The sequence below is a fragment of the Nansenia antarctica genome (genome assembly GCF_963989245.1).
Source record: "Nansenia antarctica genome assembly, chromosome: 2".
In the NCBI taxonomy this organism is placed as follows: Eukaryota; Metazoa; Chordata; class Actinopteri; order Argentiniformes; family Microstomatidae; genus Nansenia; species Nansenia antarctica.
In genome coordinates this window covers 23,058,870-23,073,890 of record NC_137675.1, presented here as the reverse complement: position 1 = coordinate 23,073,890, position 15,021 = coordinate 23,058,870, and the positions used below count along the sequence as shown (strand labels likewise).

At 45.5% G+C, this 15,021-nt stretch overlaps 1 pseudogene across 1 annotated transcript in view; it reads left to right on the top strand.

Moving 5' to 3' along the window:
• Window positions 1-3,340: 3,340 nt before the first annotated feature.
• LOC308149973 (sister chromatid cohesion protein PDS5 homolog A-like) overlaps window positions 3,341-15,021 on the top strand; it is a 31,655-nt pseudogene continuing 19,974 nt past the window's right edge. The window contains exons 1-5 of the transcript in view: window positions 3,341-3,349; window positions 6,122-6,251; window positions 12,974-13,177; window positions 13,953-14,039; window positions 14,568-14,665. The product of the transcript in view is annotated as a sister chromatid cohesion protein PDS5 homolog A-like (transcript). The remainder of the gene's footprint in view (window positions 3,350-6,121; window positions 6,252-12,973; window positions 13,178-13,952; window positions 14,040-14,567; window positions 14,666-15,021) is intronic.

Sequence of the window (15,021 nt, the reverse complement as noted above, 5' to 3'; positions counted from 1 at the left end):
TGGGCTCCCCGCTTCAGCCATTAGACCTCTGCAGCTCATCCAGAATGCTGCTGCCCGGCTGGTATTCAACCTCCCCAAATACTCGCATGTCACCCCTCTCCTTCGCACCCTGCACTGGCTCCCGATAGCAGCTCGCATCAGATTCAAGACCCTGGTGCTTGCATACCAGGCAGCTAAAGGGACAGCCCCTGCCTACCTGAAGGAAATGGTAACCCCCCAAACCCCTGCCCGCTCACTCCGTTCCTCCACCTCGGCTGGCCGACTGGCCCCACCTCCTCTACACAGCAGTCGGGCTGCCCGATCACGTCTCTTCACAACACTGGCTCCCCGCTGGTGGAATGAGCTCCCCACGGCTGTCAGAACGGCAGAGTCACTACCCATCTTCCGTCGTAGACTGAAGACCCATCTCTTCAGGTTACATCTTAACTGCTCCTCCTGAGACATCTTCCGACCCTCACCACTACGTCTCCTAAAGACACCCGCTTTCCCCTCTACTGTGTCCCTAGAACTTCTATTGCCCCCATTGTACTGTTTCTCAGTTTCTCCAGTAATTATTAAAAAAAAAAAAATATATATATATAATAATAATTTAGTAGAAGGCGATAATAGGGAGAAGGTTTTTCCTCCTATCAGTGGCCCCGGGCCCGAGCTAGAGTACTCTTCCTGCAACGAATGGTGGACTGCTGATTCACATGCTTAGTATTCAAATGTATTGATTGTAAGTCGCTTTGGAATAAGGCGTCTGCTAAATGCCAAAAATGTAAAAATGTAAAGAGAAAGAGAGAGAGAGTGCACATAGATACATACACACTGACCCCTGTCCTGTGTCTGTGTGTGTGTGTGTGTGTGTGTGTGTGTGTGTGTGTGTGTGTGTGTGTGTGTGTGTGTGTGTGTGTGTGGGTGTGTGGGTGTGTGGGTGTGTGTGTGTGTGTGTGGGTGTGGGTGTGGGTGTGTTCCTCAGAGCGGCCCATGGGATGATCTCCATGATGAAAATGCTAAAACTGCCATCCCCCTTTCCATCTCTTAATGAACGTGGTATTACTGCTATTTAAACATTTAGTTTTGCGCATATTGAGTAAAATACTGTGGGCGAGGAGGGGGCACGCACACATGCAATGACATTTTTACCACATTTAAGTCACTGACACTGAAGTCACTGACGCTGTGGGGATGCTAAAGTTGTCCCCATATGATAAAATCCACCATCCCCCCTGATTTTCTATTACAACTTGAGTACTGCATACAAGGGTAGGTAGAAGGCTAGATTACCATAGGTAGACCATATTGTGGATATGGTACTATTTATTAGTAGTAATATGAATAATAATAAAATAGTTATCTTCTCTTTTTAGTAGTAGTAGAAGTAGTATTGTTATTATTATTATTATTATTATTATTATTATTATTATTACTAGTTCAAGGATTTAAGCAGAGGAATATGTTTGAAGTTTCACAAAGTAGAGATCATGAGTGAGAGACAGAGACGATGATGAGATTGAACCAGTAACGAACGGTAGCAACGGTACTGTTCAAGTGTGTAGTTGTGCACCATGTCCGTATACTGGAAAATGTGGTATGCTAATGACCAGCAGAGGTCAGTAGTGTCCAAGTTAAGACAGACTGTGGACATATCTTGACTTTGTTATGTGTCAGTAAGTGTATCAAGCACAAAGAATGCTACCAAAGCATAGATTCTACATTATCGTCAGGCTACATATACCACAGGTCATTCCCAGAGATCTCCCCCACTGTCATCAATACCTCACTGATGTCTTCCAGGAACCAATGGCAGCAAGCTACCCTGCAAGTGTGCCGGCACACTCATTGGGAGCAATTTGGGGTTCAGTGTCTTGCCCAAGGACACCTCGACAAGTGGCCAGCCGGGGATCAAACCGCCGAACTACCAACCTTACAATCATTAGATGCCATGTCTTAGGCTTTTGAATTGTATGTGCTGTACAGTAAGAGCTGATTATGTCTGTGTACCTGCATATTTGATTTTGTGTTTGTTTATACTGTATATATCGTGTTTTGTAATGTGTTACATGCTATGTCTTTTATACAGCTGCAAAACAAATTGACCAAGACTGGTAGAATAATGTTTTCTGAATCTGAATCTAGCATTTCCCCATAGGAAGATACTTAATTTCCATGAAAAAAAAACACTAGATACAGTCCTGCGATTTATCTTTATATTTAAATGTTCACTCTATCGTACAGTAGCTACAGTACAGTATTCAATCATGACATTGGAAATATAGGCTAGTCATACTTTTGTGACAAAGGCACTATTTTTTTATTAATGAAAACATTAAGCTGAGAGAGAGAGAGAGAGAGAGAGAGAGAGAGAGAGAGAGAGAGAGAGAGAGAGAGAGAGAGAGAGAGAGAGAGAGAGAGAGAGAGAGAAGCCTCTGAAGGTGAATAGCAGAGAGAAACTTTTGTCAGTCCCCCTGTATAGTAGTGAAAGGGTACATTGGGAGTGGGGTCTCCAGTACAGAGGGTAGGATGGGTTTTTCATTGAGCCAAACAAACACTCACACACACACACACACACACACACACACACACACACACACACACACAGGCACTGACGCAAGGCTTGCTCCTGACTTAAGGGAGAGCAGTACTGTGAAGGAGTGGGATATCTACACAGCACCGGCTAATCAGGACCAGGTGTGGGCCTTCTTGGGGTGGGGGGGGGGGGGTCATAGGGGGGGTCATAGGGGGGGTCATAGGGGGGTCATAGGCTACTATAGGATTGTGCTCTATCCTCCAGTACAGAGGCTAATCAGTCACTGCTCTTATGGCTGAATCAAGCCCTTGTTGAGGCCTGACAGGGCCTTACTGGCACCACGCAGCTCGGCGCTGAGCTTAGTTCAGCTCTCCAGGACCTCCGACAGCTCCGCCAGCTTAGCCCCCATGGCGTGACTGTTGCCCTCGTAGGTGCTGTACAGCGTGTGATCCTTCATCTGCTGGCAGATCTCACACACCTGAGAGACAGGAGAGCACAGCACATGATGAAACATGATATTTTTTTCAACTAAGTTTGAACATTTATTTACATCTTTCGGGAATAAAAGTCAGAACATTTTGATTGGTTGCACTGACTTGTTCCCACTTTCACCAGCTACTGTCACATTATACACTTTTAAGGATGAAGTGAGATCCCCAGGGACAGGATAGCACACATAAGACATACACACCTTTTCTTTTTTTTCTGAGTGGGGCAGTCCCGCCCATATTTTTCATTTCATTGGATAGAGACAGTGAAGATAGACAGGAAAGTAAGGGGAAGAGGGCATGTCAGCAGGGCATGGGCCAGATTCAAACCCATACCGACATGGGCACTGTAACAAAGATTGCATTTGTTGAAAAAAGAGGAAAGAGTGCATTTGTTGGATAGAGGATTTCAATTGTTACTGTATATATGTTGATATATGTGTGGCCCATAACCTAATCGTTAGTTAGGTCATTTGTTCATTGATAAAAACAGAAATGCATTTTGATAAACTGATAGAACCCATGAGGGAGCCAGTGTTAACCCTTTGATTAAATGCTCATCTCCACAAAATATATTCTACTATCATTGTGGTCAAAGATACAAATATATGACTGTCTCTGTGCTCATTGGATGTGCAGTGACTCAAGGTCATCACTGGGCTGGTGTCAGAGTGAGGATGATGATGATGATGATGATGATGATGATGACTTGGTACAAATCCAATAGGAAGTTCACAGGTGAAGGCCATTGATATTCTCCTTCGTGACTCTGCACCACCATGCTAAAACAATTGAAATCCTCTATCCAACAAATGCACTCTTTCCTGAGAGAGAGAGACTCCTTCCTGTGTATCTTTTTGAAATTGAAACCATCTGCTATTGTACAAGTTAATTACCTACGATGTCAAGGGCGAGGTCCTTGATAAGGTGGCCCACAATAGCATAAGCAACTGCAACCACCACCACCACAGCCATTCCCAGGTAAATCATCGTCTTGGGTAGTTGGACAATGTCCCTTGAGGGTGGCTTGTATTGCACATAAAGCTTATCTTCGACCACATATTCGAAGAATTTTCCTGATTTATCTGTGTAGTTAAACTTCTCCATGGTTCCCATTGTATAGACATCCACTGCTTTGGAACTGCTGTAGGTTATATCATGAGGAAATGACTCTGCAATAGCCAATGCCCGCTGTTTGATTCCAGAGTTGGCCTCTCTTAATCCAGCATTTGAAATGAGTCAGCGTTGCAGACCTACATTCACAGAGTTAGTGAGATTAATGAAAAGGTTAATGAATTGATTTCTAACGTCAACCAATTGGCATAGGCTATAAGTCATTCCAATATGTAAGTGTTTTAGGATGACAGACAATTCACAATTCAGTCTATCTTAAAGTAGGCTAGAAATGGTAATTTATCAGTTGCAACTGAACACACATTTTGATTTTAAATCAAATAAAAAATAAAAAAGTAATTTTAAAAGAAGACTGCAGTTTACCTTGCGGTTCAAGTAAATTCAGATGTCAGATGAAAGGTGGGAGTACAGCGGTAGAATCCTCGATTGGATGGTGCCATTTCATAAACATATTTGAATAAATCTTAGATAATATGTTGAACTGTTTGTTACCAAGCACAGATCATAAAGACAATCTTAGAGAAACATTTTACGCATAAATTGATTTGATCTCCGTGGACAGCACACAAGTGACCGCTGTCCACGGTACTGACGTAGGCTACACTGGCTCTGGAGAGCAGAGGCAGGTTTGAAGGATTAGGCTATGGTCTCTGATTATGGTCTACCTCCCGTCCTAATCAACTTCCCAGTTCCCACCATGTCAGTAAATACACTATGATTTAAATTGACTGAGACAGTCAAGCCAAAATGGTGCTTGACATTCAGTTGAATCAGTCATTCAATCCAAATAAATACACTCTGGAGCTAACTAATTAATTACTCCCGTCCACAAAAAAAAGTATTTACTAGCATGATATGACAATACACTCAGTCTAGTCTATCCGCTTGTTAAGTCGTGACGTATTTCCGGGGCCAACGTTGGCTGAGGCGCTGTCTTCGAGATGCCGAAATAATAATAATAATTAATTATATTTATATAGCGCTTTTCCGAGGCTCAAATACCCTGACAATATGGAGAAAACGGGAAAGTGCTGTGTCCCTTGTTGAATGAATAGATCCGAGTCTAAAAAACTATTAAACTGTCATTCTACCGCTGTAGTTCACAGGTACTCCGGTGCGGAGAATTTCTGATTTGGACTCGGAAATGGCTAAACGTCACTTTTGACGTCAGACTTAACAAGCGGGCTGGGGCTAAAGCAATAATCTGAATGATCGATATGAATGATTAGGCACCACGTGAGAGATTTCCCGGGGAAACGGAAAGCATTCGGGTGCGTTCGTAAATACGCTCTGGAAATCTGCATTCACGGAGAGCTTCTTGTCCAATCAAATTACTTGGTCCCTTTGTGACGTTGAACCCAGTGTGCGCTCCGGCACTCTCAGAGCGAATTTACGAACGCAGCCTTCGTCACGGAAAGCCTTCGACCCATCAAAAAACAAGACTAGCTAGAAGTTGTATAAAAGGTTATATAAACCGTCAGTTTATTTCGCAAAAGCGTAAGTATTTTTAATGACATTATACTCAAAAGTTTTTCTATAAACCTCTTACCATTGACGAGCGACGAGGTATTTTTTCTTTCAAATGAGCGGTGGCTCGCAATCTGTAGAAGGCATAGAGGTAGAGCTATCTAGCTGTCAGTACCAAACGAACATATGAATGAATAAATGTTCATGTGTTGTCTGATGTATGAGGACAGGCTGTGCTTCGTCTTTTTGCGTTGTGAAAGTGGACTTTAGCTTATTGGAGGTCGCAGCTGGACAGTGTGGAACAGGAGGATGTGTAGAGCGGGTGTCTGGCTGGCTAGCTAGCTTAGCCGAGTGCTGCATCAGATGTTATGTCTCACCATGTCGGCCTCATGCGTTGCTGTTCCCTTCTCAGTTTGTTGCCCCGGACGGATCATCGGAGGCTGAACACACAGTTTTAAATGTTTTTTTTGTAGAAGTGTGGTAGAATGGTTGTGTTGAACTTGAGTTGTGTGACCTGTAGAGGCCAGTAGAGGACCGTGTGGACCAGAACACTGATGGAGTTCCCGCAGCAGAAGCTGATCACCTATCCGCCGGGGGTGAAGGAGATCACGGATAAGATCAGCAACGAAGAGAGGGTCAGACGGTTGAAGGTAGGATGGACGACCTGTTGGCTACCTGTCATATTGTTTATATATATTATATTATTCTAGAACACTGATGACACAAGGCTGATTCTAGAACACTGTTGACCAGCAAGGTGGCGGCGCCCAGTGAGCAATTTTACGTTGATTAGACGTCTAAACAACGTCTAAATGGCCTGTAGACGTCTAGGCGAAATCGAGGCTAAATATACGCCAAATTGGAAATTGAAACAACGTCTATGTTTAGACGTTGAAATGCCGTTGAAACATAGACGTTGTTTCCCTGTCTATGTTTCAACGGCATTTCAACGTCTAAACATAGACGTTGTTTCAATTTCCAATTTGGCGTATATTTAGACCTTGAAATGCCGTTGAAATATTATGTTCCTGGAGGTACTGCAATACCAGGTCGATGCGTGGTGTGGACGGAGCAAGCCCCTATTCCATCTCCCTGCTCCAAAAATCAATTTAATATAACGTCCCCGGGTAGGGGACATATCAGATATTAAACTGATAAGAACAGATACACTTGATCTTAGCCAAAAGGCCGAGAAGCGATACCCGCGATGGTTTCGAGGGAGGGTACTCATTCTCTGGCACGTCAATGTAGGTCACGGTTTAACCACAACAATAGTTTCTATAGGCATTCCACTATATAATAATAATGGTATTAGTGGAATAGTGTTTTAACAATAATAATGTAGTGCCAATGTACAAAACATCCCCAAAATACTACTTTTCACTGTTCCAACCGGGAAATTCAATACGTCCCATGGTCACGTGGTAACCCGTCTCCAATCGTAGCGAAAGAAAGCATTTGTTAACCAAAATTACATTAACCGCAAACTGGAAATAATAACCAACCGGTTACATGTAGCAAAACGTAATGCGATTATTATGTGACGTTTTTTGTATTTAAGAAAGCACATTTTAACGATATTTCCTTTTAACGATCAGTTTCTATGGACCTCTTTGAATTAAAAGAAAAGGACAAAGAAGAATATGCCTGTAAGCAATGCGTTTGTATTTTTAAAATATAACTGGTCTTTCCTCTCATTCTGTGCTACTTGTTCCTGTTTAAAGTTGTTCATGTGCTTTGATCTTTGTTTGAAAAGCCACTGATGACTCTACAATGATAGACTCTCCTCTGCAGTCATCAACACCTGGTACTATGACTATTTTTCTATATAATCTCAATTCAGTTCATGTAGTGTGTTGCCGATTTGTCTTCCCAGCCTCATAGTCATAGAGTAGAGCGTAAGGACAATAGAATGGGTTTAATAACGGTTTTAATGCATTTGAGATAAGTAGAAAATATGTTTAGACACAGACCGCATTTATCTGGGTTAAAGGACAGCGACGTATAGACGCAATTTAAACCACCACTTCCGCATGAATAACTATGCTAGACTACATGGAATCTCAGACTAAATGACGGTCTGGTACATATTTTGACAATCTACAGGCGTTTAGGGTATTAATTTAAACTCAAAGTGCTGCTAGACTAAAACAGGTTTAGACACAGACAGCATTTATCTGGGTTAAAGGACAGCGACGTATAGACGCAATTTAAACCACCACTTCCGCATGAATAACTATGCTAGACTACATGGAATCTCAGACTAAATGACGGTCTGGTACATATTTTGACAATCTACAGGCGTTTAGGGTATTAATTTAAACTCAAAGTGCTGCTAGACTAAAACAGGTTTAGACACAGACAGCATTTATCTGGGTTAAAGGACAGCGACGTATAGACGCAATTTAAACCACCACTTCCGCATGAATAACTATGCTAGACTACATGGAATCTCATACTACATGACGTCTGGGACGTATTCTGACAGTTTAGAGGGGTTTAATAACGGTTTTCATGCATTTAAGATAAGTAGAAAATATAGCCGTAATATAGCTGGTCTATATTGGTTTATATTGTAGACGCGAGGTTGAAAAGACGTCTATTGCTCACTGGGCGGGGGCCCTTTCGCAAAGAGTCCGATGCGTTATTGACTTTGCGAAATTAGCCTATAGCAATAGCCTATAACTAAAACCAAATGGTAGACTACATCAGTAGAATGTATTATAAATAGAAAAGCACTTGCTTTATTTCTGTTCAAAGTGTGGTGTGCACAGCAGTGCGATATCTGTAAACATATCTGTAGACTCTCCGCTTAGGGTTGCCAGATGGGATTGAGAATTTCCAACCTAACCAATCTAAAAACGTCTAAATCCACCAAAAACCAGCCCATCTGGCAACCCTGTCTCCGCTGCATCAGAGTCTACTTGTTGCGCAAAATTGGCCAGGGTTTGTCAAATCCTTTGTTGGACATATAAAATAATATTCTTACCTTGAACAATGACCAAAACGTCCTCTCCTCCTGGCATTAGTCTGTGCGAAGTCCTTCACTATGTTTGTTAAGTCCAATTGACGTGCGCGCTGGCTTTCAATGCTGAGCATCGCTAGTCCGGATAGTCTGTCCTGGGACATGGTGCTTCTCAGATAGCTTTTGATAATTTTCAGTTTTGAAAACGATCTCTCTGCACTTGCCACTGTGACAGGTATGGTTAAAAAAAGCTTGAGAGCAGTAGCCACGTCTATGACACTGGGCAGGATAGATGCATGTCTCAGGAGCAGGAGCTCTGTCAGATCTTTGATTGAACCCTTTTCAATACGTTTTATTTCTGACCTCAGAGCATTTCGAAAGGAAAGAAGCTGTGATGGAAAATCAGAAGAAAGGTCATTATTGTAGATCAAGGCTAGTGTCTCAGCGGATGCGTGCAACGCATCATCCTTTGCCTGTATGAGTTCACTGGGATGTAAACAACGGAATCTCTTTGCAACTGTATCCATTCCTCTGAATCGGTGCCTGAGTTGGGAAACAATGGTGTCAATGCACACAAAAAAGACTCCTGCTTTAAAGCTTTCCTCTGGACTTGTGAGACGCTGATCCTCACTGAGTTCATCAAAGTGACGCTTTGTACGTCTTGTGCGCTTCTGGGTGAAATGACAGTTTGTGCCCCAAGAAGCTGCAAGTTCCTGTGCTGCACTTTTTATGTGTTCGAACTCACCCCTTAGCTGCGATAACGTGTTGCACGCCGTGCTCAGTAGGCCTGCTGCATTGAAAAGGTCCATGTCTTTCTTCTGAAGTAACTTAGACAACTATATTGATAGACTCCAGAATCTTTTCCTGCATCATAGTAATCATTGCGAACTCGAAGGTTTCAATTGACCGATTGATAAGTCCAGTGGCTTCTGCACGTTCATCTGGTTTAGTCGATTGAAGACTGATTTTGGTCAGTGCCTGTAAGATGTCAGCATAGCGAAATCGAAGCGCGTGAATAGCATCGTGCCTAGAGCTCCAGCGTGTTGGACAAAGTCGTTTTAGTGTTGGCTTAGAATTAAAATGGTTTTCCAACATTTCCCATCTTTTGATGCTCTGACTAAAAAAAAAGTAAAGTCTCTGGACAATGTCATAGTAGTTATTGATTTCTGCAATCGGTTGGCAAGCATCGTTCAACACTAAATTCAGATTATGTGCAGCACAATGTATATATGCAGCAGTGGGTTCTTTGTCGAGGATCCGTTTCTGCACACCAGAATAAATGCCACTCATCACGCTGGCTCCGTCATATCCTTGCCCTCTGCATTTTTTAATTGACAGCCCTTCCCTCTCTATCCTTTCAAGGATTTTTGCTTCTAGTCCTCCTGCCGAATGATCTGAGACATTCTCAAATCCTAAAAAACTCTCATTAATGTCAACTCCGGTAGCGTTGTCGTTGTCGTCTTTACGAATTGTGATATATCTGAAAACTTGACTGAGTTGATCGACCTTACCTAAATCCTGAGTAGTGTCCATTATTATAGAATAAAATTCGGCTTCCTTTATTTCATTAACAATCTGGTCCCGTACTTTCTGTGATAGCAACGCAATCAATTCGTTTTGAATTGAAGGGCTTAAATAATTAACGTTGCTTCTTCTATCAAGTAACTCTTGCAAAATGGGATCATATCGAGCTAACAACTCTATTACTGACAAAAAATTCCCACTGTTTATCTCACCCAGTTTCTCACGATGCCCTCGAAAAGCAAGGTTACAAGAAGCCAATGTCAGTGTGACGTCTGTGATCCTGGTTAAGACTTGGGTCCAAAAGCTAACCTGACGTTTGTACTCGCTATCAAGTTGTGCATCCACTGTAAGGTCGTTTTTCCAGGTATCGTATGCCACACATGCTGCTAGATGACTGCGGGACGATTCGTGTTTCTTTATTTTGCCTGAGAGGCCTTGCCAGTCATTAATTCCGACAGTCCAGGAGAGCTGGTGGGATGGGCACCTCCTATCCGCAAAAAGCCAACACGGTTCACAATAGACACGGTCCATCTTTGGAGAATAGCATAGCCATTTACGAGGGATCTTACAACCCATGCAGTTTAGACCGTTTGCAATAATAATCTTGTGAGAAACATCTGCCGTTTTTATCCCTCGGAAAGGGTCCCTCGGGTTTACACGATTCCAACTCAAGTACGGTCCTCTTTAGCATAGGATCCGTTAAATCCACTGGGAAATTGGCTCTGTCTGATGGATACTCATACTCACCTGTGGTCGTTGTTGCCTTCTCTAGATTAATAATAGCATCCTCAGACTCCTCGCCTGGTTGATCAGTGGGAGTTTCGCTGAATTTTGTTCCTTTTTATAGGAAAGTTCCCGTTTTTGCGCACCGCTGAGGTATTTTCGCTTGCTCATTCTCCTTGTGTCTCGCTGCCAAGACGTGTGACGTCAAAATCATGTTGCTATTGGATACGGCTAACTATGTATATATTTTTAAATATAGGCCTATATATTAAAATTAAGGTTGACACAATGAAGGACCACTTATTTTCTTTGTTTTATATAAAAAAATAAAATTAAAAAAAAGTTTGTATCCAATGTTAGGGGGCCCCCCTAGTGGCTGGGGCCCCCCCGCGGTGCGTCACTTGCGGGCCCGTCCGCTACGCCACTGCTGTTGACACAAGGCTGATTCTAGAACACTGATGACACAAGGCTGATTCTAGAACACTGTTGACACAAGGCTGACTCTAGAACACTGTTGACACAAGGCTGATTTTAGAACACTGTTGACCAGGGTTTCCGTTAGAAAAACATTGTGCCGGTCAACGTGTCCGGGAAGATTTCAATTTACCGGACAAACGTGAGATATTCCGGTCATCATATTAAAATATAATATAGCTGTTTGTCGCGGTGATTACTGTTGTGTAGCCTATATATGCCGTTTAATGTCTATTTCTCATCCGATACGATTAGATGCGAGCTATATAATAAGGAGGTAGAGGCTGCGTCTCAGGAGGTAGAGGCTGCTTCTCAGGAGGTAGAGGCTGCGTCTCAGGAGGTAGAGGCTGCGTCTCAGGAGGTAGAGGCTGTGGCGCAGGAGGTTGAGGCTGTGGTTCAGGAGGTAGAGGCTGTGTCTCAGGAGGTAGAGGCTGTGTCTCAGGAGGTAGAGGCTGTGTCTCAGGAGGTAGAGGCTGTGTCTCAGGAGGTAGAGGCTGTGTCTTAGGAGGTAGAGGCTGTGGGTCAGGAGGTAGAGGCTGTGTCTCAGGAGGTAGAGGCTGTGTCTCAGGAGGTAGAGGCTGTGTCTCAGGAGGTAGAGGCTGTGGCGCAGGAGGTAGAGGCTGTGTCTCAGGAGGTAGAGGCTATGTCTCAGGAGGTAGAGGCTGCGTCTCAGGAGGTAGAGGCTGCGTCTCAGGAGGTAGAGGCTGCGTCTCAGGAGGTAGAGGCTTTGTCTCAGGAGGTAGAGGCTGTGGCGCAGGAGGTAGAGGCTGTGTCTCAGGAGGTAGAGCCGCCGTCTAATGATCGCACGGTCTTCAGATTTGTGGTTCGAGCCCCGGCTGGCCACATGTCGAGGTGTCCATGGCCAAGACGCAGGAGGTAGAGGCTGTGTCTCAGGAGGTAGAGGCTGTGTCTCAGGAGGTAGAGGCTGCGTCTCAGGAGGTAGAGGCTGCGTCTCAGGAGGTAGAGGCTGTGTCTCAGGAGGTAGAGGCTGTGTCTCAGGAGGTAGAGGCTGTGTCTCAGGAGGTAGAGGCTGTGTCTCAGGAGGTAGAGCCGCCGTCTAATGATCGCACGGTCTGCAGATTTGTGGTTCGAGCCCCGGCTGGCCACATGTCGAGGTGTCCATGGGCAAGACGCTGAACCCCGAATTGCTCCCAATGAGCGGGCCGGCCGGCGCCTTGCATGGCACCTTGCCGCCATCGGTGTGGGAATGAGAGGCCGTTGTAAAGCGCTTTGGTGGAATAAGGCTCTATGTACGTCAGTCAGTCCATTTACCGTTTATTTACTTGACGATAAGCTGACGATATTTGTTGTTTTTTGCAGTTCCTGCTGCCAATCTCAGCACTTCCTGGATTCAGTACGAAGATTGTTGACTACTGGATTTCTATTTACCGTGTAACCCCTCCTCTCCTCCTCCCCCCCCCTCCTCCCTCCCTCCCTCTCTCCCTCCCTTCCTCTCTCCCTCCCTCCCTCTCTCCCTCCCTCCCTCCCTCCCTCCCTATCTACTCCCTCTCCTACTCCCTTCCTCCCTCCCCTCCTTCCTCCCCATCTCCCTTCCTCCCTCCCTCCCCTCCTCCTCCCCCCCCCCTACTTCCTCTCCTACTCCCTCCCTCCTCTCTCCCCTCCTCCCTCCCCTCCTCCCTCCCTTCCTCCCCCCCCTCCCCCTCCCCCCCTCCCCCCTCCTCCCAGATGGTGGTGGAGACATACATGGACATGGACAAGGACTCGGAGGAGGAGAAGCAGCAGTACCTGGCCCTGGCGCTGCACCTGGCCTCAGAGTTCTTCCTCAGGAACCCCAACAAGGACGTGCGCCTCCTGGTGGCCTGCTGCCTGGCTGACATCTTCAGGATCTACGCCCCCGAGGCGCCCTACACCTCCCACGACAAGCTGAAGGTCAGACCCTGACCCCTGCCCTTTATACAACCACCTGACCCTGACCTTTATACAACCACCTGACCCCTGACCCTGACCTTTATACAACCACCTGACCCTGACCTTTATACAACCACCTGACCCCTGACCCTAACCTTTATACAACCACCTGACCCCTGACCTTAACCTTTATACAACCACCTGACCCCTGACCCTGACCTTTATACAACCACCTGACCCCTGACCCTAACCTTTATACAACCACCTGACCCCTGACCCTGACCTTTATACAACCACCTGACCCTAACCTTTATACAACCACCTGACCCCTGACCCTAACCTTTATACAACCACCTGACCCCTGACCCTAACCTTTATACAACCACCTGACCCCTGACCCTGACCTTTATACAACGACCTGACCCCTGACCCTTATACAACCACCTGACCCCTGACCCTGACCTTTACACAACCACCTGACCCCTGACCCTAACCTTTATACAACCACCTGACCCCTGACCCTGACCTTTATACAACCACCTGACCCTAACCTTTATACAACCCTAACCTTGACCCCTGACCCTATCCCCGACACCTCCCACGACAAACAACCTGAATATTAACTAGAAGAATAACCTAAAAAGTCTCGCTCTTTCTAAGCCCATCACCCTGACCCCTACCCTCTCACCCTGTCCCCCTCTGACCCCTGACCCCTACCCTCTCACCCTGTCCCCCTCTGACCCCTGGCCCCGACCCTCTCACCCTGTCCCCCCTCCCCCCCTCCCTCTCTCCTCAGGACATCTTCCTGTTCATCACCAGGCAGCTGAAGGGGCTGGAAGACACCAAGAGCCCCCAGTTCAACAGATACTTCTACCTGCTGGAGGTGAGACTCACCTGAACACACCTGAGTAGCCACAGCTAACCCTGGCTAACCAACCCTGGCTAACCCTGGCTAACCCTGGCTAACCAACCCTGGCTAACCAACCCTGGCTAACTAACCCTGGCTAGATAACCCTGGCTAGCTAACCCTGGCTAACTAACCCTGGCTAACTAACCCTGGCTAACTAACCCTGGCTAACTAACCCTGGCTAACTAACCCTGGCTAGCTAACCCTGGCTAGCTAACCCTGGCTAGCTAATCCTGGCTAGCGAACCCTGGCTAGCGAATCCTGGCTAGCGAACCCTGGCTAGCGAACCCTGGCTAACTAACCCTGGCTAGCTAACCCTGGCTAGCTAACTAACCCTGGCTAACTAACCCTGGCTAGCTAACCCTGGCTAACTTACCCTGGTTAACTAACCCTGGCAAACACTGGTAGCATGCTTTTATTGCTTTTACACTTAAATTACAGAAAAAATAATGATAATGAGTTGTGATGTCTTGTTTGACCTTCTCTGTGTGATGATGTCATCAGAACCTGGCCTTGGTGAAGTCGTACAACATCTGCTTTGAGCTGGAGGACTGCAACAAGATCTTCATCCAGCTCTTCAAAACGCTCTTCTCTGTCATCAAGTAAGGCTGGCGCTGCTAACCATGCTAACCATGCTAACTCTTCATTCTGCCTGCTCCTCCTCTCTGGTGGAATATCTCCTCCTCTCTCTCTCTCTGTCTCTCTCTCTCTCTCTCTCTGTCTCTCTGTCTCTCTCTCTGTCTCTCTCTCTGTCTCTCTCTGTCTCTCTGTCTCTCTCTGTCTCTCTCTGTCTCTCTGTCTCCCTCTCTCTGTCTCTCTCTCTCTCTGTCTCTCTCTCTGTCTCTCTCTCTGTCTCTCTGTCTCTCTCTCTGTCTCTCTGTCTCTCTCTCTGTCTGTCTCTCTGTCTCTCTCTCTCTGTCTCTCTCTGTCTCTCTCTCTGTCTCTCTCTCTGTCTCTC